The sequence below is a fragment of the Panthera onca genome, chromosome E1 (genome assembly GCF_046562875.1).
Source record: "Panthera onca isolate mPanOnc1 chromosome E1, mPanOnc1 haplotype 2, whole genome shotgun sequence".
Classification (NCBI taxonomy): domain Eukaryota; kingdom Metazoa; phylum Chordata; class Mammalia; order Carnivora; family Felidae; genus Panthera; species Panthera onca.
Window position 1 is genome coordinate 8815446 of NC_138352.1, and position 23705 is coordinate 8839150.

The 23705-nt window shown below is 58.0% G+C and overlaps 1 protein-coding gene and 1 long non-coding RNA gene across 3 annotated transcripts in view; one reads left to right on the forward strand and one right to left on the reverse strand.

The window, feature by feature from the left end:
* SDK2 (sidekick cell adhesion molecule 2) overlaps positions 1-23705 on the reverse strand; it is a 264926-nt gene that overhangs the window by 151610 nt on the left and 89611 nt on the right. The gene's annotated exons all lie outside the window — the stretch shown is intronic.
* LOC132688616 (uncharacterized) lies at positions 16694-20737 on the forward strand. The gene is made up of 3 exons (XR_009614621.3): positions 16694-17069; positions 19592-19768; positions 20212-20737. It is a non-coding gene; the product is annotated as an uncharacterized LOC132688616 (long non-coding RNA).

Sequence of the window (23705 nt, forward strand, 5' to 3'; positions counted from 1 at the left end):
GGAGGACTTGATCCCAGCTTTTCTGACCCCAGGTCACTCTGTCTCACTTGATAGCTCGCGGCCTCATTTTCCCCTTCTATAAAATGGGCCCGAGGGCTTAACAGATGTCCTCTGTGCTATTCCACATCTAGCTGACACACCTAGGCTTTCCTGGGGCGGACCGGCTGATGCTAGGAAAGCCTCTTTTCCCCAAGAGAACCCGAGCTGCCGCTCTGGACGGAGGGAGGCCGGGGTGCCTTCAAATGTTCCCCATGGACCCTTGCTGTATCCCCTGCCGCGTGGGGGATAGTGTCCCTGTTGTGAAATAAGGTGTCTGCAGACGTGATCAAGTAAAGATGAAATCACGACGTAGGCGTGGGTCCTGATCTGACACAGACAGAGACACGGAGAAGACGCCAGGTGAGGACAAAGGGCAGGATGCAGCTCAGCCACGGGAGTGAGGATTGTGGGGGACACCAGAAAGTGGAAGAGGGAAGGAAGGGCTCTCCCTAGCAGCCTTCACGCAGAGCATCCGGACCCTGACTCTGGACTGGGCCTCCAGAAGGGTGAATAAGATGTTTCTTTTTTTTTCTTAAAAAAAATTTTTTTAAATTTATTTTTGAGAGAGAGAGAGAGAGACAGAGCACAAACAGGGGAGGGACAGAGAGAGGAGGAGACACAGAATCCGAAGCAGGCTCCAGGCTCCGAGTTGTCAGCACAGAGCCCGACGTGGGGCTCGAACTCGTGACCTGAGCCCATGTCAGACACTTAACTGACGGAGTCACCCAGGTGCCCCAGAGACAAGACGTTTCTGTTGTTAAGCCGCCCTAGCTGGTGGCACTGTGCACGGACCGCCCCGGGGCAACTCACATGCCCCCCCACCAACGCCCACCCCTCAAAAAAGCCAGCCTGGAGCAAAGCACATCCTCTCTGAAGGTTTCACGGATGCCCCTTCCCGCGGCAGAAGCCAGCCCCCCGCTTTGTGCTCGCTGAGCCACATCCGTGGTCATATCAGTAACTGCTGTGGCACCTGCCACATGACTGAGCACTCCGCTGGCCTGGAAGCTGTTCGAGGACACATCTCATGAGGGCCCCCACGGTGCCTTCAGTCCCTAACCTGGCCTTGTGCACGGACTGGACGCTCGATGCTAAATGAAGGAATAAAGGCACACCTACTCCGGCTCAGGTCATGATCTCACGGCTCGTGGGGTCGAGCCCCGCATGGGGCTCTGCTTTGGATTCTGCGTCTCCCTCTCTCTGCCCCTCCCCACCTGCACTCTGTCTGTTTCTCTCAAAAATAAACATTAAATTTTTTTTTTAAATGAAGCAATGGATTAAAGAATCATCTTGTTTCCAGAGGCTCTGTTCTGACTCCTAGCCTGCCCTGCCCCGGACCTGTCACGTCCCCTTCTCTCTGGTCACTTCCATGCAGGCCTCAGCGTGCCCTCCCTGGCCCCACAGCAACGTCGTGCCAGCCACTCTGTCGCAGGGCCGAGCTCAGCTAATGATGACAGACGATGCCCCGCGTGCCAGGATTGGCATGTTGGCAGGAGGTGCCGTCGTGATTGATGGCCCCGCGTGGCTATTTCCAATTTGCTCACCGGAAGCCAAGCCTTTCTGGGAAGGAGAGCAGCTGACCCCCTCCACGGCCCACTCACGCACGTGAGTCTGGTCTCCTCTCCTTCCCAGAACCGAAGCCCTTGCCCTTTCCCTGGTGATTGGCACACGGCGGCAGATGGCATGTTTCGCTTTCACGGGCTCAGAAAGCGGATAAGATGTTCCTTGTGGACCTGCTACTTTTCCCTCTCATCCAGAGAGGGTGATCTGGGAGTCACACACTTACCGTCCTCTCCCTTCCGGCTTGGCTGGAGAAGGGACCCCCAGCCAGGGCCCCACACCCCCGGGGCCAGCCTCTGTCGGTGGTTATGAGGGCCAGTGTCTCTGCGCTCTCTGCGTGTGGCCCCCCAAGCCCAGGTAGGTATGACTCCCATTGCACAGATAGAAAAACGGAGACGGCAAGACGCGAAGTGTTTTAGCTTTGGCTATAGCGACGGCCAGTGTGGGCCCTGGGGTTTGCATTCAGGGCCGTCCATCTCCAAAGTTCACGTGCCTTCTGCTGGAACACGCAAAGTAGGTTTGGAACGGTGACGGAGCCATCTTTCGGCCCTCCGCTGTCACGCACAAATCTCGAGGCAGGGACAAGAGTCTCATCTGCCATGGTGAGCACAGAGTTCCCGTGGGTGTGGGCTGGCCTAGGGTCACAGGGAAAAGGGCAGGGCCAGGTCTCCAGCGGGGGACAGGCCATGACACCCAGCACATGGCGGGGGCTATCAAGAGACTCACTTTCCCTGGGACCTGTGTGACCCTGGGTGAGCCCGGCTAGTTTTCCGGGCCTCAGTTTCCCTGTAGGTCATGACCAGCCTCATCTTTGCCCGTCTCTCCCCAGGGAGCTCATGAGTCAGTGAGAGATGGCATCTGAGGCCAGAAATCAGGAGGGGCGAGGGTCTTGTCACCAGTAGGGTGAGACTCAAGAGAGGATGATCCCAGGCGGGAACTGATAGGAGGAGGCGGTGGTCCCCAGAAGCTGCCCTTGAAGGGCTGAGGCCAGGAGGGTCCCAGGAGGTCTCTGCCCACTGCCCAGCCACGCCTGGCCTCGGGGAGCAGGAGGGCAAGCTGGGAGCTGTGGTTTGGCAATGGGCAAACCCAGCAAGGGAAAGGAGGGGTTTACAGGAAGGCTTCAAGTTACCGGAAAGGACAATAAATTAATATAATAGGGCCGCTTGGCTGGTGACAAGGGATAAAACATGTGGTCCAAAATAGCCCCGTGCAAGATCGTCAAAAGGATGAATGAGAAGGCAAGATGGAGCGAGGGAAAGAGCGGGAAAGGTGTTTTCAGAGCGGGGAGCAGGGGGAGGAGGGGACAGGAGGCAGCGTGTGGGGTGGCCGGGCCTTCTGACCCTCCACTGTCTCCCCCCGTCTCCCCTCAGCCCCTTCCTCTGCACCTCAGCACTCGCTGCCCCCCCTGCCAGCTTTCCCTGGCCCCACCGCCCCCACCACCTCCCTAGAGCCTTTTGCTGCCTCTGGCGCCCAGCTCACGCAAGGGCTCCCGGCCTCAGTCATAATGCGACATGTGCGTTTCGCTCGTGCGCCCATGCGCTCGCTCAAGCTCCATTCGCTCCTTCAACAGACGCCACGCGAACACCTACTACGTGCCAGGAGACGTCACGGTGAGCGAGAAGAAAGCCTCTGCCCTCCAGTTGCCCTGACGCACGTGGGGGGTGGATGGGCCACCAGATGCAACGGAGTGAGGCCCGTGACACATCAGGCCTCCGGTGCAGCTGCCGGGGCCACGGAGGACCCTCCGGCCAGGGGCCCCCAGCAGCACTCTGAAGGGAGAGCAGGCCGCGTGCCAGGCGGGGGGCGTGCATTTGTGCCACAGCCAGGAAACGACAGAAGAACGACGGCTTCCAGGAACTTTGTGTGCCTCGATGCGGACACGGGGACGATGGCGAGAGAGGGTGCGGGCAGTGCGGGCAGTGAGGCGGGAGACGGGGCTGGCTGGCACAGCGGCCACGGAGCAGGCCTGTGTGGGATGACCTTGGATTTAAGCTCTGGCTTCTCCACTGAGGAGCTGCATGACCTTGGGCAAATCATTTAGTCCCTGTGAGCTGGTTTCCTCACTTGAGGACAGTGACGTGGGATAACAGCACCTGCCTCACAGAACGGCGGCCAGAAGAAAACGAGACAATTGCTGGCTCTTGAATGAATGAACGGTGGGGGTCAGGGTCCCTGAGCATGAAGGGCTTCTACACCGTGCCAAGGAGTTAGCTGTCGCCCAGAGGGCGGTGGAGCGATGCTGGAGATTCTGCGTGTGTGTGCACGTGTGTGTGCACGTGTGTGTGTGTGTGTGTGTGTGTGTGTGTGTGTGTGCGCGCGCGCGCACCCTGGGGGCTCCCTCGGGCGTCAGAGTGGCCCCGGCTGCTCTCCCAACTCTCGCCCATTTGTTCCCAGTTTCCCGGAGGACAGCGATGGTGCTGCATGACCCTTGGTGGGGATGGAGGAAGGATCCCCACCTTCTCAGCGCAGGCTCAAGGTCATGACTCCTCTTGCGGACCTCTCCCGCTCAGTGAACACTGACTATGGGCAGGCCCTTCAAGGCGCCGCAGGCTGGCTGGAGAGACAGGATTCACAAGGGCAGTGATGACTAATGATGTGAGGCGTTAGGGAGCGTGGCACCTGCAGACGCGAGAACCAGGCACAGCAGGCACGAGGCACAGGGTGGGGTGGGGCCGCCCCGAGGACTGGGTGGGCAGTCAGGGAGCTCCAGGGAGGAAGGAGGCATCACGTGAGTCATTTGCTTGTTGATTAATCCGGAGGCACCGGACCGTCAGCTCCGCACCGGGATGCGCTGGGACGCAAAGGGGGAGCAAGACCATGCTTACGAAGCTTAGACTCCAGCAAGAAATGCAGGTGTTAACCCAGGGACTGCAAGAGCAAAGATTCTCGAAAGCAAGGTGTGGAGGGGGTGGGTACACAGAACACAAAGGAGGGACCTCCCCAAAAGTGACATGCCAGCCAAGACTGAAGTCTGGCAAGAGCGAGAGCAGGTGTGCCAGAGTGTAAAGGGACAGGCAGCCTGGCCCGTTCATGTCAGAACCAGAAGGGGGCCACTGTGTCTGCAGCCCGGGAGGAGAGGAGGAGAGGAGAGGGAGACAGAGCGAGAGGGAAATATGCGGGCTCGGCACCGGCCGTGTGACTGAGCCACGGACCCAGACTTTCTCCCGAGGGCAGCGGGAAGCCACTGGAGTGACAGGGACAGGACTGTAGTTCTCTCTGTGCCTCTGGTGGTGCAGGGGGCGTGGGAGGAAGGAGGTGAGAGAGGATGCCAGCGTCTAGCTGGGGGCTGCTGGTTATGAGTCCAGGGAGAGATGATCTCCGGGGGGAAATGTCTACTTGGCGGACCTGGCTTTCTTTCGGGGGAAATTCTTCCTGCCCAGACAGAGGGGATGTGGAGGACAGAAGAGGGGGTTTAGCTTGGTCCCTGGGGCCGGCAGCACACGTAGAGGGAAGCAGGGGGACCTGGGAAGGCAAAGGTCAGCGGTGATGGTGCCGCTTCCTGAGACCCGAATGCTGGAGTAGAAGCCAGTTTGGTGGAAAGACCCTAACTCCTGTTTTGGGCATGTGGTGGCCTGCTGGACGTCCAGGACTAGAACCCAGGGCTGGAAAAGGGGAGTAGAGCCTGGGGTTAGAAGGGGGAGCAATGGGGAGGGAGCTGTGTGGCCTCTGTGGAGCCCGCCTCCAGCCTCGGTGGCTCTGGGGACCCCGGCCCCTTCACAGTCACGCACGCACGGCACAGAGGAAGAACTAGGTGCTTGCGTCACGCAAGGTCGTCCCAGGAGCTCTGGACGCACATCTCACCAAATCGACGCAGTCACCCTTCAAGGTCATTATTGCCCCTCTCACAGATGGGGAAGGAGCAGTGCAGTGAGGCTGGGATCTGCCCAAGATCACACAGGAGTGAGCAGCGGAGGAGGGATTCACACCCATGTCTGGCCAAGTCCACAGCCCAGGCTCTCGTTCCAAGGAGACCTACCGGCTTCTTAAGTCCCAAGTAGACAGGGACGGCTGCCTGAACTGTGTTCCCCCAAGACAGCTTAAGAGTCGGGAGGGTGCGCCCCAGCATCAGCCCTCACGGAGGGCAGGGCTGCGGCGACCACGTCCCCAGCAGCCCCCTGGCTGGGGGCACATATGTCAGCACGCCCACTGCTCCTGGGAAGAGTCCCCGGGGCCGGCAGGGGACTCAGTGCCCCCTGGCTCTGCGTTTCTGCTCCTCGTCCCTCTCTGGCTGAGCCCTCCCAGCCTCATCCCTCTCCCACCCTCTGCTGACTCTTGGACCCTGCAGAGCCGTCACGCACCACGGGAGAGGCAGATCAATCTCTCTGTGGCTCACCCACGCACACATTCATCCCCCTCAAGGTCGAAGCTTTTATTTCTGGGTGAGAGGAGAGCCCCTCTGGCCATGCCCAGGCCCAGATAACTCATGGACCAATCAGTGCCTCCGGTCCCCTTTGCACCCAGGTACAGGTGGAGGGAGCCACCGGAGAAGCCCGGCCCCCTGCACCTGTGCCTTCCTGGGGGGTCCCTGTAACTCTCCCCAACCTCTGCAGCTCCCTCGGGTGGCTCTCCTGGGCCTTGCTCCCTATGTCCCTCCTCCTTCTTGAGTCCTCTTACACAATTTCGTCCCCTTGAGCCTTCTGTAACTATCTCCTTTTGGGGACTTAACTCTCCTTTCAGTGATGGAGAGCAAACATTGCCCTGTCCAGAGAGATGATTCTGGAGACAGGAAGTGGTTTAGCTCTAGGGCGCGAGGAGTGGGAAGGACGGAAGCTGCTGAGGCGTGGCAGACGGGAGACGGGGCTGGGACGCCTACAGGTTTCACTTGGGTCAGCCTCCACATCTCTGAGCTGGAAGACTCTAGAATATCCACTCCATCCCCTCCATGCCTCAATTTTCTTGTCTGAAAATGGAGGTGCCAACATCTAGGTGAAGTCAGACAGGGTAGGAAGCTGGCCTTGGGAAGGCTGTCCCCCACCAAATTCACGTCCGCCTAGAACCTCAGAATGTGACCTCACTTCAGAAACAGGGTCTTTGCAGATATAATAAGTTAAGATGAGGCTATACTGGATTACAGTGGGCCCTAAATCTAATGGCCGGTGTCCTTGTAAGACCACGTGAAGACACAGAGAGGCACACAAGAAAGAAGGCCACGTGAAGACAGAGGCAGAGGTCAGAGTAACAGGCCTACGAGCCGAGGAACATTAAAGATCGCCGACAACCACCAGAAGCCAGGAGAGGCATGGAACAGGTTATCCCTCAGAACCTCCAGAAGGAACCAACTTTGCTTTTGGACTCTGGCTCCAGAACTCGGAGGCAATACATTTCTGTTGGTTCAAGCCAGCAAACGTGTGGTAATTTTTCACGGCAGCCGTAAGAAACTCATACAGTTGGAAACAAGGGGGTAGGAGAGTTGCTTCCTCAATACTGGACCCATTGCTGTCTGCCTGGTATGTAGAGGTGGACAGAACCACCCTTCCATGGTGTCACATCCTCGCTTGGACCAACACTTGAAGAGAAGGTGGAAATAAGTCTCGTTATGCCCTGCTCCAGCTTCTCGTTTCCTCTTTGGTGTCCATACTCTTGTCTCCAGCATCCGGGGAATACCCATAACCCGGTAAACTGGGGGAGGGGCTGTGGGGTGGGGCAGGGGCGGGGCCTATACTGTTGGAAGGATGGGAACAGTGGTGCAAAAATGGCACCACCATCTGCCCGCCTTTCACTCTGTGTCACAGCCCTGTTTTCGCCCAGCTTCCTCGAACCCCTTCTCTGTCAGAGTCTTCGCAAACGTCATGGCGCCATGTTAGTTTTCAGAACGGAACCATCTTGGTCAAGTGCCAGTGGAAATGGCGATACCCCTTGTGACTCCAGTAAAGCTTCTGGCTGACAACCTGTGGGAAAATGTAGCCCCATCCGTCTTCTCCGATCAGGGGCATCAGATTCGCCCTCCTCACCACCCCTGGAGCCTCACTGGACCTGCCTGCCGCATCTGGCCATGCCGGCCACTCCTTCCCTGAAACTCTGCAAACCTGGGCGTCTAACGGCCTTCTAGTTCTCCTCTTGCTTCCCTGCCTCCCTGCTTTGCTCTTCTTCTTCCTCGGGCTCTGCAGTGTTGGGAGTTCCCAGGTCTCTGCTCTGATCTTTGCCATTCCCTCCTTTTCCCTTGGTGAAAACACCCAGTTTTCTCTTCCGGCGGCAGCCATTGCTTGGATGCTGGTGCCGTTCAGACCTTTAACTCTGATCCCCTGCCCAGATGAATCAGCTGTATTTTGATGACCTCCGGGCTCAAATGTTTCAAATATCCAAAGCTGAACTCGGGTGTCTACAAGCGTGTAGCATTCGAATGCTCTAGTACAGGTAGTAGCATTGTGCATCCAGGCGCCCGAGCCAGAAGCAATGGTGGCCATCTTCGCTTTCCTCTCCTCCCTGTGCCCCATCGCATCACTCACCCAGACACTCCTTAGATTGCAAGCCACCCTGTGCCATCTCCTTTCATCTCTCATCTAGGTTTCGTCTGCCGAGCCCTTACCGGCCTCCTGGCCATCAGTCATTAGCTTGATCTACTTAATTAAAGGGATTTCTAACCATGTGCTTCCTGCTTCATGTGCTTCCTTCAATGATTCCCACCACATGTAGGATAAAATACTCCTTTACAAGGAATACCAGGCCCTTTTGGTCACGCCAGACACATGGTGGGTGTTCTGGAAATACTGGTTAAGTGAAAGAACTCAACGACTTACGGTTTCCTACCACAACACACAGCCTTACCCCTGGGTCTTTGCTCCTTCAAGCCACTGATGGACTCCTCCCCGCCCACCTCCCCTGGGCACTGCTGTCCCAGCCCCACAGCAGGCCAGGTGCACGTCTCTAGCTCCATACTGTTACCAGCACTGTGTGGCATTATGATGATCTCTTTATGCATTTGTGTCTCTCTCCAGACCGGTGGTTCTCAACCAAGGTCCCACCCCCCAGGGACACCTGGCAATGTCTGCGGATATTTTTGGCTGTCACAACTGGCGGGGGTGTCCTGTTGGTATCCAGAGGGTCAAGGTCGGGGGATGCTGCATAGGTTCCACACTGCACGGGAGGGACCCCCCCCACCCCCCCGCCCAAAGAAGGACCCAGCTCAGATGTCAGTGGTGCCGCGGTTGAGAACCCCCCGTCTAGATGTGCACGGGGCCCACATCTGCCCGTGGCCATACTCCAGGGCCTGATCACGTGCCCACCATCTTGCAGGCCCTCGACACGTGTTGGCTGAATGAACATCACCACACTGTGCCCGGCCTGAGCGACAACCAATGACATCTCCAGGCGCGAGGCCCAGGCCACAAAGAGAGGCCTTGGCTGTCTCGAAGCCCCAAGAATCCGGCTCCGGGGGCAGGAGGCCGTCCTTCAGAGACAAGCTGCTTCCTCTGGGAGCCAGGACGGATGCGAGCAGTTCAGCCAACAAGTTGCCAGGGCTGTGAGAACGTTGCCAGTGAAACTGCCCTTCTTACCAAGGCTTACTGCCAGGCTGGGAGGCAGCAAGCCTGTTACTTAGGCCCCTAGCGGCAGCCACGGAGAGGACGGTTTTTGCAGGGAAAGAGAGCTCAGGGGGCTCTCTCTTGTCCCATCAGAGATGGAGCCTGAGGCTGGGCTCTGTCACGTTTCAGAGAAGGAGGAAGAGGACTATTTCTCACTATTGCTGCAGCCCTGGTGGGCGGGGGGGAGAGGGGAGGGGCAGACGGTCTGTCTTCAGCCCCGGGCTCCCCAAGGAGCAGGGGGAGACCAGTTAACTCTCCACCGAAGCTTGCCCACACAGGCAGTTGATAAAGGCACTTAATAAAGAGGAGAACACACATCGAAGGGCCCCTTCTCCCCTCGCAGGTCCTGTCTGTGTCCTTCTTGCCATCTCCCTGGATGTCCCACCTGGTTCCCACCTCTCTTCGAGCCCACGGCTCCCTCCAGCCCTCGGGGTAACCCTGGGGTCCAACCGGATGCAGGTAGAGCTATGCTCGGCCAAGCAAGGCACAGAGAAGTCCTCTGTCAGCGTCCCTTGCAGCTGGCAGTGCTCACGGGGCTGTGCTGGCCACCGCGCCCCAGCCCAGAGCCTCAGTTTCCCCAGCCCTGCATCCTCGGACGCAGGCAGGTGCACGGCCAGGGCACGCTTCGGGCCCCCGGGGCCAACTTGCGCTCATTGGCACGGCGGCTTGGCCTGGCTTCAGGGGCAGTTTGCCGAGCCCGGACGGATGACATCCCTAGAGCAGGCGAGCACATCTGGCAGTCTGTCTGGTCACTGGGCAGTGGCCAACGACACAGGTTTGTGTCCCCAGCAAGAGTGTAAAAGGTCTAGGAAACCCCAAGTCCCTGGACACGAGCCTCTAAGGGCCACGCCCGGCTCTGAATCAACACTCTCGAACATCAACACGTCCACAGGAGCCTCCGTCCATTTCCAAACCCACGTCTCGGGGTGCCACGGGGGCTCACGCTGCTACAGAGGCATCGGTGTCATAGACCTGCCCACCGCAGCGGCCAGCAGCCAGCACCTTCTCTGCAGACCCCTCAGACCCCCGGGGGCGCCTGTCACCAGCAGGGACCGCCCGGCTCCGCCCCCGGCCTGCCCTCCAGCACCTTCAGGGAAGTGCCTCTCTGAGCTGCACCCCAGAAGAAGGGTCATTATTGCTAATGCCTTTTCTCCCCCATCTGTTGTGATTGTTTACACTCCACTTGCTAATTAGAGACTAATTAGCTGGTGCTGAAATTCATCACTTTCCAAACACAACACGGCAGCCGGAGGAGCACAGCGACCGGGCCAACATCTGCACCTCCACTCGGAGCCAGGAGCCAAGGTGCCATTCCTCTCCTCCTGCCTCTGCTTCTTCCGCTCCCCGCTCCCCGCCACCCCCCTCCTCCTTCTCCGCCTGCTCTTCTTCCTCTCCCCGCTCACTCCCACCCCCTGCCAAGCCCCAGAGGGCCTGGGGCTATCTGCTTTTCGACTCAGTACCCCAGTGTTGTGCCAGCTCAGGGTAAAGACCTGGTAAATTCTCACAGAGCTAGCGAATGAATGAGGACCAGAGCATTGATGGGGCCAGGTGTGCGGTGGGGTTGGCACCGGATGGGGTGGGGGCTGGGAGGGATTTCCTGGGGGGGAGGTAGGCCAAAGACAGGATCTCTGTAAGGCCTTGGGGGTACTGGGTGAGGGGTGCAGGGGCAGAGTGGGGTGCAGGGAGAAAAGTCATACAGGAAGGAGCAAGTTGGAAGATTAAGTCACAAGGCCAGGGGCAGAGAGGCAGGCACTGGGAGAAAGAGATAGGACAGGCAGGACAGCAGGGGAGTGGAGGGGGGCGGGGGATGCCAGGGGAAGGAGTCTCAGCACTGGCTCCCTGGCTCGGGGTGAGGAGGTGTGACTGCATCTGAGAGAAATCTCGGTGGCCTCAACTGAAACCATCCATTTGCATGACAGCCAGGACCTGAGAGCCTGGGCCCTGACCTCTCTTCCTCTCATCTCAGAGAAAGTGGCTGCTATTCCCCCAAGTTCCCTTCTCCCAACTAGGCTGGGGACCGAGGGACCGAGGGGCCAGCTGCTGGTGACACCCCCAAAGACACTGTCGACCCTTGCAGCCCCGGCCAGGGAACCCAAGGTCGCCTCGCCTCAAAGCCCTCACCAGCGTGTGACAAAAACTTGAGCTTGCCTTCACTTGTGTTTAGGCACGGCTCACCCGTCCCTGAGGGCAGGTTTCCGGGGGACCCAAAAGCCTGAGGCTAAACCATCCCTCTGCCACTTCCTTCGTGCGGCTTCAGACACGCGCATCACTTCTCTGAGCTTGTTCACAACCCATCTGTGAAATGGGGACGTCTGGCTCACGGGGCTGCTGCGAGGACAAAGTTGACGGTTTCCTCTTTTCAGCATGGCACCTCTTTTCAGTGAACGGCAGGTGGGCGTTCTCCTGTTCGCCTCCGGGGGGAACACAGACCGCTCCCTCCCTCCCCTGTCTTCCCTCGCGCTCAGTCGAGGGCCGCTGAACCGTTAACCCTCTTTCCAGGAAAAATAAGAAAACCCTGTTGGCCGTGTTTGCCAAATTTCCGTGGTGTGAACACCCCCAGCGTGGCCGATGGCGAGCTCTCGAAGGCTCACCACTGAACAGTGACTGGGAAGAGAGGCACAGGATGAGCAGAGGCCCTGGGACACCTGTGTGTCACCGAAGTTGACTCCGGGGCAGGAATCTCTCTGTCGGTGGGTGTGACTGGCAGAGGGCTGTTCGGAACCTGGGTCAGGCCAGGCAAGTCCCTGGAACACCAAGTTGCTTTGCCCATTGGTGGCCCCTGTCCACCGGCGGGCTCGCCTCTGTGGGGCATGGGCGGCGGGAGGAGGGAAGGGCAGCTCGGGCTGATATACGCCCGTGTAAGGACCACATCCGCACCAGACAAACCGTATCTTCCTAGTTCCTCCCCTTCTCTCCACACCGGTCCTGACACCTTTCCTTTGTTCACACAGGCTGTACACATCTTCTAACCTCTTCCCATGTTCCAGGGGCTCTGCTTCCCTAGCAAATGGGCCCCCATCCTGGCCCCGCAGAGTTGATGGACCAGGGCAGCATCTGAATCCCCTGGGGGGCTTGTTAGGTAGGAAAAGACATGCTGAGCTCCATCGGCAGAGTATCTGATTCAGCAGGGAGAATCTGCATTTCTAACCAGTGCCCAGGAGACCCCGTTGCCATGGGTCCAGGGAGCGCACTTTGGGAACCACTGGCCTAGGGGGAGAGCCAGAGAATCAAGCAGGCAATCGCTACCCAGGGGAGGTAAGCAGTGCTGGGCTGCGGAGGGCTCGGGGGCTGCCGGACTTCTGAGGCCCTCTCCAAGCCCAGGAAAGGCTGTGACTTGATTCCTTGTTTGCCTTGCACCCCCAAGCTCCCCCTGATCTAGTTAAGGGACAATCAGAAGCCCTGGGTGTTTAGGTCCCGCCTCCCACCTGCCCCCATCCACGATATCCAAGCCCCCTGGGGGGGGGGGCTACGCCACCTGGGCACCCCACCTCTCTCTGCAACAGGGCCAGACATGCTGGTGTCTGTTCAGGCCAGAGAGAACGGCCCAGGTGGACCACAGAGAGACACCCCCTCCAAATAATGAGGGCTCACCGAATCACCCATCCCTTTCTCTCCGCTTCCTCCCACTCAAGGCCCACAGTGGGGTCCCTTCCATGAGCAAACATGTGGGGAACGCAGGGACACAAAGCTAGCTTCCAACTTCCCCTGTCCTCATTGGGGGCAGGTGACAAGGGGCTGCTGGGGCCTCTTTGATGTTGGAAGGTTATGAGCAGCCTGCAGGTAACTGCAGCCCAGCCCCCTCCTCTCCCTGGAGCCTACCTCCCCCTTCCTGACACTTTAATCCCTCCCAAAGGGATCAGGAGCGCCCTGTACTTTATTTACAAAATGGGGACAGGGAGGCCTCTTGTCGGAGCTTGGAGGGCAGTGGGGTGGGGGCAGGAGTGAAAGCGGGGGTGGAGGAGCACTAGCCTACCCTGAGGTTTTGGGGACGAGGGACGGATCTTGGAACGGTGCCCGCCTGACTTGGCAGCCTGGGATAGCGGTGTGTGTGCGTGTGTGTGTGTGCATATGTGTGTGTGCGCGTGCACGCGTGTCTGAACATTCAGTTAATACTCAGCCCCAGATATTAATCCCTTTTTATGCAGAGACGATGGATCGTAAGCCCCGAGAAATCAAACTGAAACGCGGCCAGCCTCCTGCCCCGCTCCCCTCACCCCTGCCAAATGGACCCGCCTGTTAACGAGGGAGATAAACGGAGAGGCCATCAAAGCAGATTTTCAATCTGTCCATGATTTCGCTTTGGGGCCTTCAGAACTCGATGGCTCCCCTCCTCCGGCCCCAACTCCTGCCTCCTCTGCCTTGCGTTCTCCACTTTGTTCCCCAACCCCCATGCTTTTATCTCCCAAAGTTGGATCTATTGACCCGACTCATAAGGGCTCCTTTTATCGGCTCCAGATCTGATAATGGAGAGCAGGCTGGGGGGGGGGGGGGGTTGGTGGAAGGCAGAGAGGTTGGCCACGTGGCCTGGAGGGTAGAGGCTGGGAGAGAAAGGGGGAGAAGGGTTCGTTCCCACAGCAGACTGGGGCCTATGCAGGTGGGCATGTGTTCACCTGGGGGCGAAGAAAGATCGGGAAACCCACCGCGGTTGGGAAAATGTCCCCAAAGCAGGGGTAGCGCCCTTTCTCAATGTGCCAATCCTATGGCATCCTTCCCTGGGGCAGTGACTCTGCTTCCCCGCTTTAAATTCCCTTTGCTCTTCTTTACAGTCTTGCCAGGAGGCACCTAAATCAGATGAAAATTACCCCGGAAGAGAGAAACCCAGCATCTCCATTCGCAAACCTGCCACTGGCCGAAGAGAAAGGACCCAAGAAGTGGGCACTGCTGACCCCTCCCTGCCTGGCATAAGGACCTGCTGCTGGGTGGGCGTGGCCCCACCTAACCCTGCAGGGGGCGTGGCTTGTTTCCACCCTGGAGATGCCTGGCTTTCCGGCAGGCACCTTGCGCTGGGGGCATAGGGCTGGTGAAGATTCATGACATCCAGGGACGCTGGCTTTCACTGCACTGGGCCCCGCAGGAGGGGTCAGTGAGTGCTGGGGTCGCAGCTCACACTCAGAAGCTGGTCTCAAGTAGGTGCCATGATTGTGCCCACTTTATACTTAGAGAAACTGAGGCACAGACAGGTTAAGGACCTTCCCAAAGTCACTCAGCTAATAATCCCAGCCTGTCTGGCTCCTGAGTCGGTAACCCCTGTCCCAGGCTCCCTGCGTCTCTGCTTTGCTGACACTCCCCACATTTTCCCCTTCATCTCTCTGCCCCATTTTGAAGGGATCACTGAGGGCCTTCTGCCAGGTGATGATCACATTATGCTGGGGCCTTGGGGCCTCAAACCAGGATTCTGGTTTTACAATATGCAAGGATAGCTGGGGTGCCCGGGGGGCTCGGGAGGTGAAGCGTCTGACTCCTGGTTTCAGCTCAGGTCATGATCTCGCGGTTCGTGAGTTGGAGCCCCGCGTCGGGCTCTGTGCTGACAGCTCGGAGCCTGGAGCCTGCTCCGGATTCTGTGTCTCCCCCTCTCTCTGCCCGTCTCCCACTCATACTCTGTCTGTCTCTCTCTATCAAAAATAAACATTGAAAGAAATTTAAAACGTACAAGGATAGCTTTTTCAATAAATACATAAAGAAGTCAATGTGCACAGGAGACATGCAAAACAATGAGGAGTGAAGCAAACCACTTTCTGGCCTCCCAAGGAACAGTGTCCAACAAGGTCACGCTCAGAAACACCCGGGCCTGCGCTCCGCCCCACTGGGTGCTCAGTGAGGGGAGGCGCCTGAGAAGTTCAATGATTCCTTGGGAAACAGCAAGGGGGAGGGGCTGGGCAGGAAGGGTTGTTCCTACCCACTACACCCCACAAACGGCCTCTTCTCAAATGTAAATGACTGGGGGGGGGTTGGTCATGTTGCCCCATTTCCTGGATGCTTTCCAGGAGAAGTACAGTGGGGCCAGACGCTGGGCTTCCAGACTCCCCACCCTACTGTTGCCACCCCATGGCTGCCCTAACCTATAGGAAACTTGGTTTCTGTCCATCAGTAGCCACCGTGGTCTCCCCGTCCCGGACATGCTATCCAGAGCAAGGTGATCTCCCACCCCCCATGAAGCAAAGGGCATGTGACCTCAGAAGGAGGCCAGAGAGAGGACAGATGGGGTGGCCCTCACTGTCCTGAGCACCACCCCGGCTTCCCTGCCTCAGTTCCTCTGCAGCCGCAGCCCGGAAGAGGAGAAGAAGCCGCCTCTGCCCTTTCCCCTCCAAATCTCCCAAGGAACTGAGGAGAAGCCTTGGGGACATTTCCTTGTCACTTGAAATTTGTCTGGCCATCACTCACTGGACAGGCTGAGCAGGCCCCTTACGGAGGAAAGACAACCATAAATGGGAGAGTGAGAAATCACTTGTTTGTCATCAAAGGGAAGTGAAGTCTAAGGGAGGCAGCCCCGGATGGCCGGGCAGGGTCAGTGGGAAGGAAGGGAGATTAAACACCAGGCCTGCCGTAGATCAACCCCGCTCTGCTGAGCACGGCCGTCAGGGACAGGGTGCTGGGGACGTGCAGAGGGGAGGGGAGGAGACAGAAGTTGGGAGCCGGTGGGCCCTAGCCTTGGGGACACAGACAGCATGGCTGGGCCTCAGGCCCAGGGCCCCTTGGGTAAAAAAAAAAAGGTGTCACAACACCAGGGTTACAAAGCCTTTTTTGCATGGGTGGGAGCAAGAATCCTGTTATGGGTTGAATTGTGTCCCAGAGACAGATATAATAAAGGCCCACCTCTGGTACCTATGACTGTGACCTTATTTGCAAAGGGGGCCTTTGCAGATGTAACAAAATTAAAATGAGGTCACTGAGGCAGGCCCACATCCAGTATGACTGGTGCCCTTATAAGAAGAGGGAAATCTGGACCCAGGTACACAGGGTAGAGGCCACGTGAAAACAGAGGCAGAGTCTGGGCGGGGGAGTAGGGGGGGTGGGGGGTGGGGGGGGTGGTGTTGCAGCCTCGAACCAAGGAACGCCAAGGGTTGCCCCGACTCTGAGAAGAGACAAGAAAAGATTCTACCAGGGTTTCAGGGGACCACGGTTCTGCCGACACCCTGAATTCAGACTTCTGGCCTTGGGACTTCGAGACAAGACATCTCTGTTTTGGTTTAAAAAAAATTTTTTTTTAATGTTTAGTTTTGAGAGAGAGAGAGAGAGAGAGAGAGAGAGAGAGAGAGCACGAGAGGGGGAGGGGCAGACAGAGAGGGAAACATAGAATCCGAAGCAGGCTCCAGGCTCAGAGCTGTCAGCAAAGGGCCCGACGCGGGGCTCGAACTCACAAACCACACGGATCATGACCTGAGCTGAAGCCAGATGCTTAACCGACGGAGCCACCCAGGAGCCCCGGGAAATTTCTGTTGTTTTAAGCCACGCAGCTTGTGGTACTTCGATAAGGCAGCCCCAGGAAACGCATCAGGTCCCCAGAGCATATTCTGTCCCCGACTTGATTCCTCTAATAAACTCCAAAGCTAGCAACAAGCTGGCAAACAACTCAGGCCACGCCCCTGCTCACCACCATCCCTATTCCCCCATTCCCACCTCCGCGTGCGGGTCCCCAGGACCAGAGGCTGCAGCGTCTCCGGGAGGTACATGCTCGCCCATATCCACAGCAGCCTTCTTCACAGTAGCTGAGGGGTACGAGCCACGCAAATGTTCATCGACGGGTAAGTGGATCATCGAAATGCGGCCTAGCCCTACCAGGGAATATTATTCAGCCCCGAAAAGGAAGGAAATTCTGACACCGGCTACGATGCGGATGAACCCTGAGGACGACGTGACGCCAAGGGAGATAAGCCAGTCCACAAAGGACAAGAACTGTGGGAGTCCACTCCCAAAAGGCAGCTAGACAGGCCCACGGAGACAGAAGGAAGATCGGTAGGTACCAGGGCCTGGGAGGGGGGAAGGTATGGGGAGCCAGTGTTTATGGGGACAGAGCGTCAGTTTGGGGAGACAGAAAAGGCTCTGGGGTTGATGGAGGCAATGGTGGCACAGGGTGTGAGTGTATTAATGCCACTGACGTGTCCACTTAAAAACGGTTAAAAATGGCAACTATGCTTATGGTGGTGAGCTTCCGTGAAGCGTCTAATCGTCAAATCACTCTGCCGCACTCCTGAGACTAAGATACTATTACACGGCAATCTACCTCAATTGAAAAAAAAGGTCAGGGGGTCCCCGGGTGGCTCAGTCAGTTAAGTGTCCAACCTCAGCTCAGGGCACAAGCTCACGGTTTGTGAGTTTGAGCCCCGTGTCAGGCTCTGTGATGACAGCTCACAGCCTGGAGCCTGCTTTAGATTCTGTGTCTCCATCTCTCTCTGCCCCTCCCCTGCTCATGCTGTCTCTCTCTCTCTCAAAAATAAACATTTTAAAAAAAGAAAAAAAAAGGTTAAAAATGATAAGCTTTATGTATAGTTTTACCATAAGAATTTTTTTTCCAAAAAACCCGCATTTCCATGGCTCCCCACTGCCTTTGAAGTAAAACCAGAACCCCTTTCCGTGGTCTGGGAGGCCCTACGTGGCCCGGGTCCAGCCAGCCTCCGCGTACCGCTCCCAGCCTTCCGACAAGCCAGGCTTACCCCCATCTTTGCATATGGTTTTCCCTCCACCTGGGCCTTCTGCTGGCTTAGTTCCAACGTCACCTCCTCCAGGCACCTGCTCTGTGTTCCAGCACTGTTCATTCACATCGCTTGGTCTGTCCCCTCTTAGCAGTTATGACTGCTTGAGTCTATGGTGCTCAGGGGTCCCCGGTTTATGGTCCGCTCTGCCCCAGACATTCTCCGTGAGGGTCAGGATTCACCTGCATGTTCAGGGCTGCTTCCCGGGGTCCAGGGCAGAATCTGGCACAGAGAAGGTGCCCAGCGAACAAACGACTGAACAGTGGATGGATGGACGGTTAGATGGACGGACTGATGGATGGACGGACGGACGGACGGGTGAATCATTCCACTGAAGGAAAGGAGGCTGGAAGGAGGAGCTCAGGGCAGCAGACAGGTGCCCACTGACATACCCAGCTTGCTGACTTACAGCAAGGGAAGGCGTTTCTCGGCTGCCTCTCCGGCATGGGGCTGGGCTGCCTGTGGCCACCGGAGAACTCTGACCAAGCCCTTCGGGACCCCGTCGGGGGTGCAGGCCTCGGGGATTACACAGACACGGCCCTGGGCACACAAGCGGACAATGTGCATAAAGGGAGGCCCACAACCTCCATCTCACACACATCTACACCAGGCTGGGCCCCTGCTGGGGCCTTACAGCTTCCCACACAAAACCGAGGCCCAGATGAGACTGGCACTCACAGGTTACGTCGCTTGCTCGGCAAGACCCGTGGTAAGCACCTGCCGCGATGGGACGCAGCGGGGTCCCCACCCCTAGCCGCCAGGCCGCCCTGCCTCCTCCGCTCCCGGTGGCCTTGCTACACAGTCAGGAACCAATCAGACGTAGACGCAAGGTTTGGGGCAACAGTACTGTGTCCGTGTCAAACACAGGTTAAAGTCACATAAAAACTGAGACGGGAAATAGAGAAACCCGTCAGCTCTGTCCTGGGAGAAGGGAGCATGAGGAGGTGGGGCGCTGAGTGAACCTCTTATTTTGGGATAGATCTGGACTTACAGAACAGTTATGAAGGGGGTTCAGAGGGTTCCTACCTCCCCCACACCCAGGCTCCCCCCGGTGTCCCCATCTTACATGACTATGGCACGTCTGTCACAACTAAGGGACCAGTGCTGGTACCTTCTCACTAAGTAAACGATGTGATCTACATTATCTATTCAGCTTCCTGTTCAGTGTTTCCCCCGTGTCCTTTCTCTGTCCCAGGACGCCACATTCATTTGGCCGTCACGTCTCCTTAGCCTCTTACAGACCGTGCCCGTTTCTCAGACTTCCTTGTTTTTGACGATCTGATAGTTTCCACGACCTCAGGTATTTGCAGAAGGCCTGTCAACGACGGTGGCCTGGCTTGTTTTAATCCTTAACGACCAGTAGGAAGGAACATTTTACACGTGCACACGTGCAAGCACGCACACCACACACCAAATGAACACACTTCTCTGTGTCTAACTCCAGTCCCTCCTGCTGTGATGCTGATATCACGGTAGTGTCCGTGGGGCTTTATCTTTGATCACTTCTCTGATGTCCCCAACAGAATATGGCACTAGGCATGACATTCAGCATAGCACCCTTTTTATACATGAGGACGCGATGGGGCGCCTGGGTGGCTCTGTCGGTTAAGCATCTGACTTTGGCTCAAGTCATGATCTCACGGCCTGTGAGTTCGAGCCCCGCGTCAGGCTCTGGGCTGACGGCTCGGAGCCTGGAGCCTGCTTTGGATTCTGTGTCTCCCTCTCTCTCTGCCCCTCTCCCACTCACACGAGCGTGTTTTCTCTCTCTCTCTCTCTCTCTCAAAGATAAATAAACATTAAACAGTTTATAAATGAGGAGACGAAGGGTAGCTGGCAAGGTTAAGCTTGAAGATACTCATCACTGGTAGTGGATGGTCAGGGTCCTTCCCTGTGCCTCTCTGCTCCCTAAGACTTCTACCCACTGCTCAAGTCAAGCCGGTCTGGGAGGCAGGGGACGAGGAGGTAAGGCAAGAGTCCAGTGTCTTGATCCCTTAGAGCCCCTGCCCCTGCCCCTGGTGGAGAAGCCAAGCTCTGGTTGCCAGTTCACGCCCCAGCCTCCCCACCCCGCCACCCCCTCCCCACCCCGCCACCCCCTCCCCCCCCGCCATCCCCCTCCCCCGATACACAGCGGTGCTGTGTATTGTCGGCTGAGCAAGTCGCCGATGGCAGCTCCCGGGTGCCCGTCCTGGGGCCCTGCCTGCTGCCCGGCCCTCGCCGGGGGGATGCCCCTTTCTCGGCATCCCCTCCGTGCTCCTGGCCAAGGTGGTGCGGGCACCCTCACAGCAGTCGTGAGGGCAGCCCTGGCGGGGGACGGGCAGCTGCGCTGGAGAGCCTGGGGTACCAGGGAAGGGGATCTGGGGGGACGGGCCACAGCACCTGCCAAGAGCTCTGCATCCTTCCCGAAGAGCAAACGGCACCAGAGACAAGCTCTCCCTGATGGCTGAGTGGACGCAGAGGTGTAGACAGTCCCCTACGTGGCAGGTGACTCCGGAAGGACCCAAGTGAACCCTGACCGTGCACTTGGCAGCTGGGACACCCTGCTGGCTGCTTCACCCCCACGGCTTTGTGGCGTCCTCACCTGTGTCGTCGGGCGATGCCCCGCCACCCCCATTTCGCACAGGAGGAGGGGCCAGTCTTCACTGGCCCGGCCCTCCCTGTCTCTCCCTGCTGGCTCTGCGTTTCTCCCGGTGGACCTACCCTCCTGAATGAGGCTGCTTTTGTTTGATTTGATATGAAAATGGGTTTGCCCAGAATGCACAGCGGCAGAGGGAAGGGGGTGCAGGGTGGCCCCGCGCTCAGTGGCCAGCAGGGAGCGGACGTCGAATTCAAAGCAGCCCGTCACTAACGAATCCACCCACGGAAAACTTGGGATGCGTTTAGACACCAGCGTAAGCTCCTAGCCAATGGGGCTCAAGGTTTGGTGGAGACTGAGTGGGGCTTGGAGTCTGAGATCTGCGGGGGGCAAGCCCTGGCCCGTTCTCTCCTGTGTGCCCTTAGGACAGCCCCTAACCTGTGACCTTTGGCTTCTTCTGCGAATAAACGGTGACAAGAGCATCTCTCTCTCTCTTTTTTAATGTTTATTTATTTTTGAGACACACAGAGAGAGAGAGAGACAGAGAGAGACAGAGACGGAGACAGAATCCGAAGCAGGCTCCAGGCTCCGAGCTGTCCGCACAGAGTTCGAGCGCGGGGCTCGAACTCACAAACTGCGAGATCATGACCTGAGCCGAAGTCGGACGCTTAACCGACGGAGCCACCCGGGCGCCCCAAGAGCATTTTTTTTACAGGGTGTTGTGAGACCGTGAAGCTCCTGTCGCAAACTGTCAAGCGCCATACAGCGGGGAGGGTTTATGTTTGAGTTCCCAGCAGCGGGGGAGGCTGAGCCCCCAGGCGGGAGTGGCCTCGGGCTCTGGGCCTCTGGCAATGCTGGGCTGGGGCCTCTGCACACTAGGCTTCCACCCCTGGGTCTACAAGGGGCCTGAAGCTTGCAGAGCCACGATTTGGTGATTCTCTTTAAGACACAAAATATCAAACAAAATTATGTATAAAAGCCTCCGAAGGGCGGGCAGGTGAGGGGCCCCGAAGCTCAAGCCTCATTAGCTTTGAGGGAAATTGCCTATGACCGCAGGAGGTGCCCGGAGGTGACTACACTCCCACAGATGCCCACAAGTCATGACACTCATTAGCGACCGCACTCACTCTGTGCCTCCGGAGCACATGGCCCTGGGGTCCACGGTCTGCGGGCGCAGCGGGGCTGGCGTGAGCTCCAGGAGGGGAGTCGGGTCACGCATCCCAGGGCAGGACAGGCAGGTCCCCTTTAGGGCGCAGCTGCCTCATGTGCAGACGAGGAGGGGCCTGGCGATCCTTCCCAGCAGATTTCATTGCTTCTGCGATTTGGGGAATAGATTTCAGTGGTTCCCCGAGGGCACTGGGGAGGAGGCCGATCCTGCACTTCCCTGGCCTCCTGTCCAGGACTCGGGATTCCAGATGGGCTGAGGAGGGAGGAGATGGAACGAGAAGCGAGCTGGGGATCAAGGGTTGTGACGGCGCCTGGCCTGAGCCAGCTCTCACCTTCCCTCTCAGGTGCAGTATGGGGGGGGGGTCCTTCCTGCGTCCCCAGAGAAGGATGCTAGCGGTGGGGGCGGGGGGGGGGTGTCAGCAGACACCCACCACCCAGGAAAAGATTCACACTCCGAGGACAGATTCCCTGCACCGTCCGCTCCCCCCTCCCCCTGCCCCTTATCCTTGAATGGAGAAGCAGGACCAGGGTTCAGCACCCGCCAGCCAGATTCGCCCTCTCTGCTCCTGCTGCACAGAGAACCGTCCTGCACAGGTAAGTAGCAGGTTCCCCAAACCTGTCCCCCAGCCCATGCAGGAGTCACTAGAGAAGATGACCCGGGCCGGGACGCACAGAGGAGGCTGTGCATCTGACCCCAGAAAGAGCCACTGATTCAGGAGGGCGCGAGAGGCCACACCGGGCCTGCCCCCCTGCCCTCTGCGTGGCCTCTGTCCCCTTCCAGATTCCAGCCTGGCCAGATTCCAGCCTGGCCAGCTTCCAGCAGCGGGGCGGGGTACAAGGGCGAGGCCCATCCTCCAGGAACCCCGGGGCATCAGGGGGAGGGAGGCAGCCTCTGGACCCTGGGCACTGCCCTTCGGCAGTGGGTGCCTCCTGGCTGAGGCCACCCATGTGGCTGACATGGCCCACCTGCCTGCCGTGCGGAGGAGGCAGGTGCTTGGAGCGACACAGGAGTGCTTTCAAATTGCAGGTAGGGAGAACCTCCTGGGGGACACAAGGAAAGCTCCGTGGAGGAAGTCACGCTTCAGCATGGTCTTAAGGAGGCACAGAGAGGTGAGCAAGAGAGAGAAACGTGCATGGTGGTTCAGGGGACGGGAGGCACTTTGAGGCGGCTGGAGGTCAGGACACCCGGAGACGAGATGATGCTAAAGGTCCGTCCTGTGATGACGGTCACCTGCATTTGTGGAGACGGGCTCCACCCCCTTTGCCATTCATGAACTCATTTACATTCTCACAACAAACCCTGAGGCTTGCCTGGCACCCGCACCCTTCAGGTCGAAGCTTCAGTGACTTCCTTCAAAGCCTCCCCTGCTACTCCCCAGCCGGTGGTTGGGACCCGTCCTGTGTGTTCACACAGATCCCTCTCTTCACAGATTGCTGTGTCATCACCGGAGTCTGCAACAGGATCTGGCATGGAACAGGTTCTTACCTACTGGATGGATGGATGGAAGGATGCGGGGATGGAGGGAGGGAGGAGGGGAGGATGGATAGAGGGATGGACGGACGGATGGACAGGTGTGTGGGTGCACAGATGGACAAGCGAATGGATGGGCAGACAGATGAACAGATGGATGGAAGGATGGATATATGGATGGCCAGAAGAGTGGATAAGGGATGGATGGATGCACGCATGGATGGATGGACGGACAGATAGAGGGGTGGACGGAGGATGTATGCACGCATGGATGAACTGACGGATGGACGTATATGCGGATGGACAGAAGAGTGGATAATAGATGGATGGACAGACGGGCGGATAGAGGGGTGAATGGGTGAGGTATGCACCCATGGATGGAGACACCTAGCAGTCCCAGAATCACGTCACATCAGGCCAAACATCGTTCCAAGAAACACCTCAGATGTCATCTGACTCAACCACTTCACATCACAGGTAGAAAACAGAGACTCACCGGGGGGGCAGGGTGGGGCGGGGGACGGCTCACAGGAGACCTTTGAGGAGATCAGGGCAACAGCCAGAGTCAGCGCCCAGGTCCCCACGCCAGGCCCACGGTTGCCCAGGACACTGGGGAGCGGGTCTCCAGCTGGCAGTAGTGAGTCCCAGATCCCGGCCACTGATTCAGCTCCCCCAGTCTCCCTCCCTGT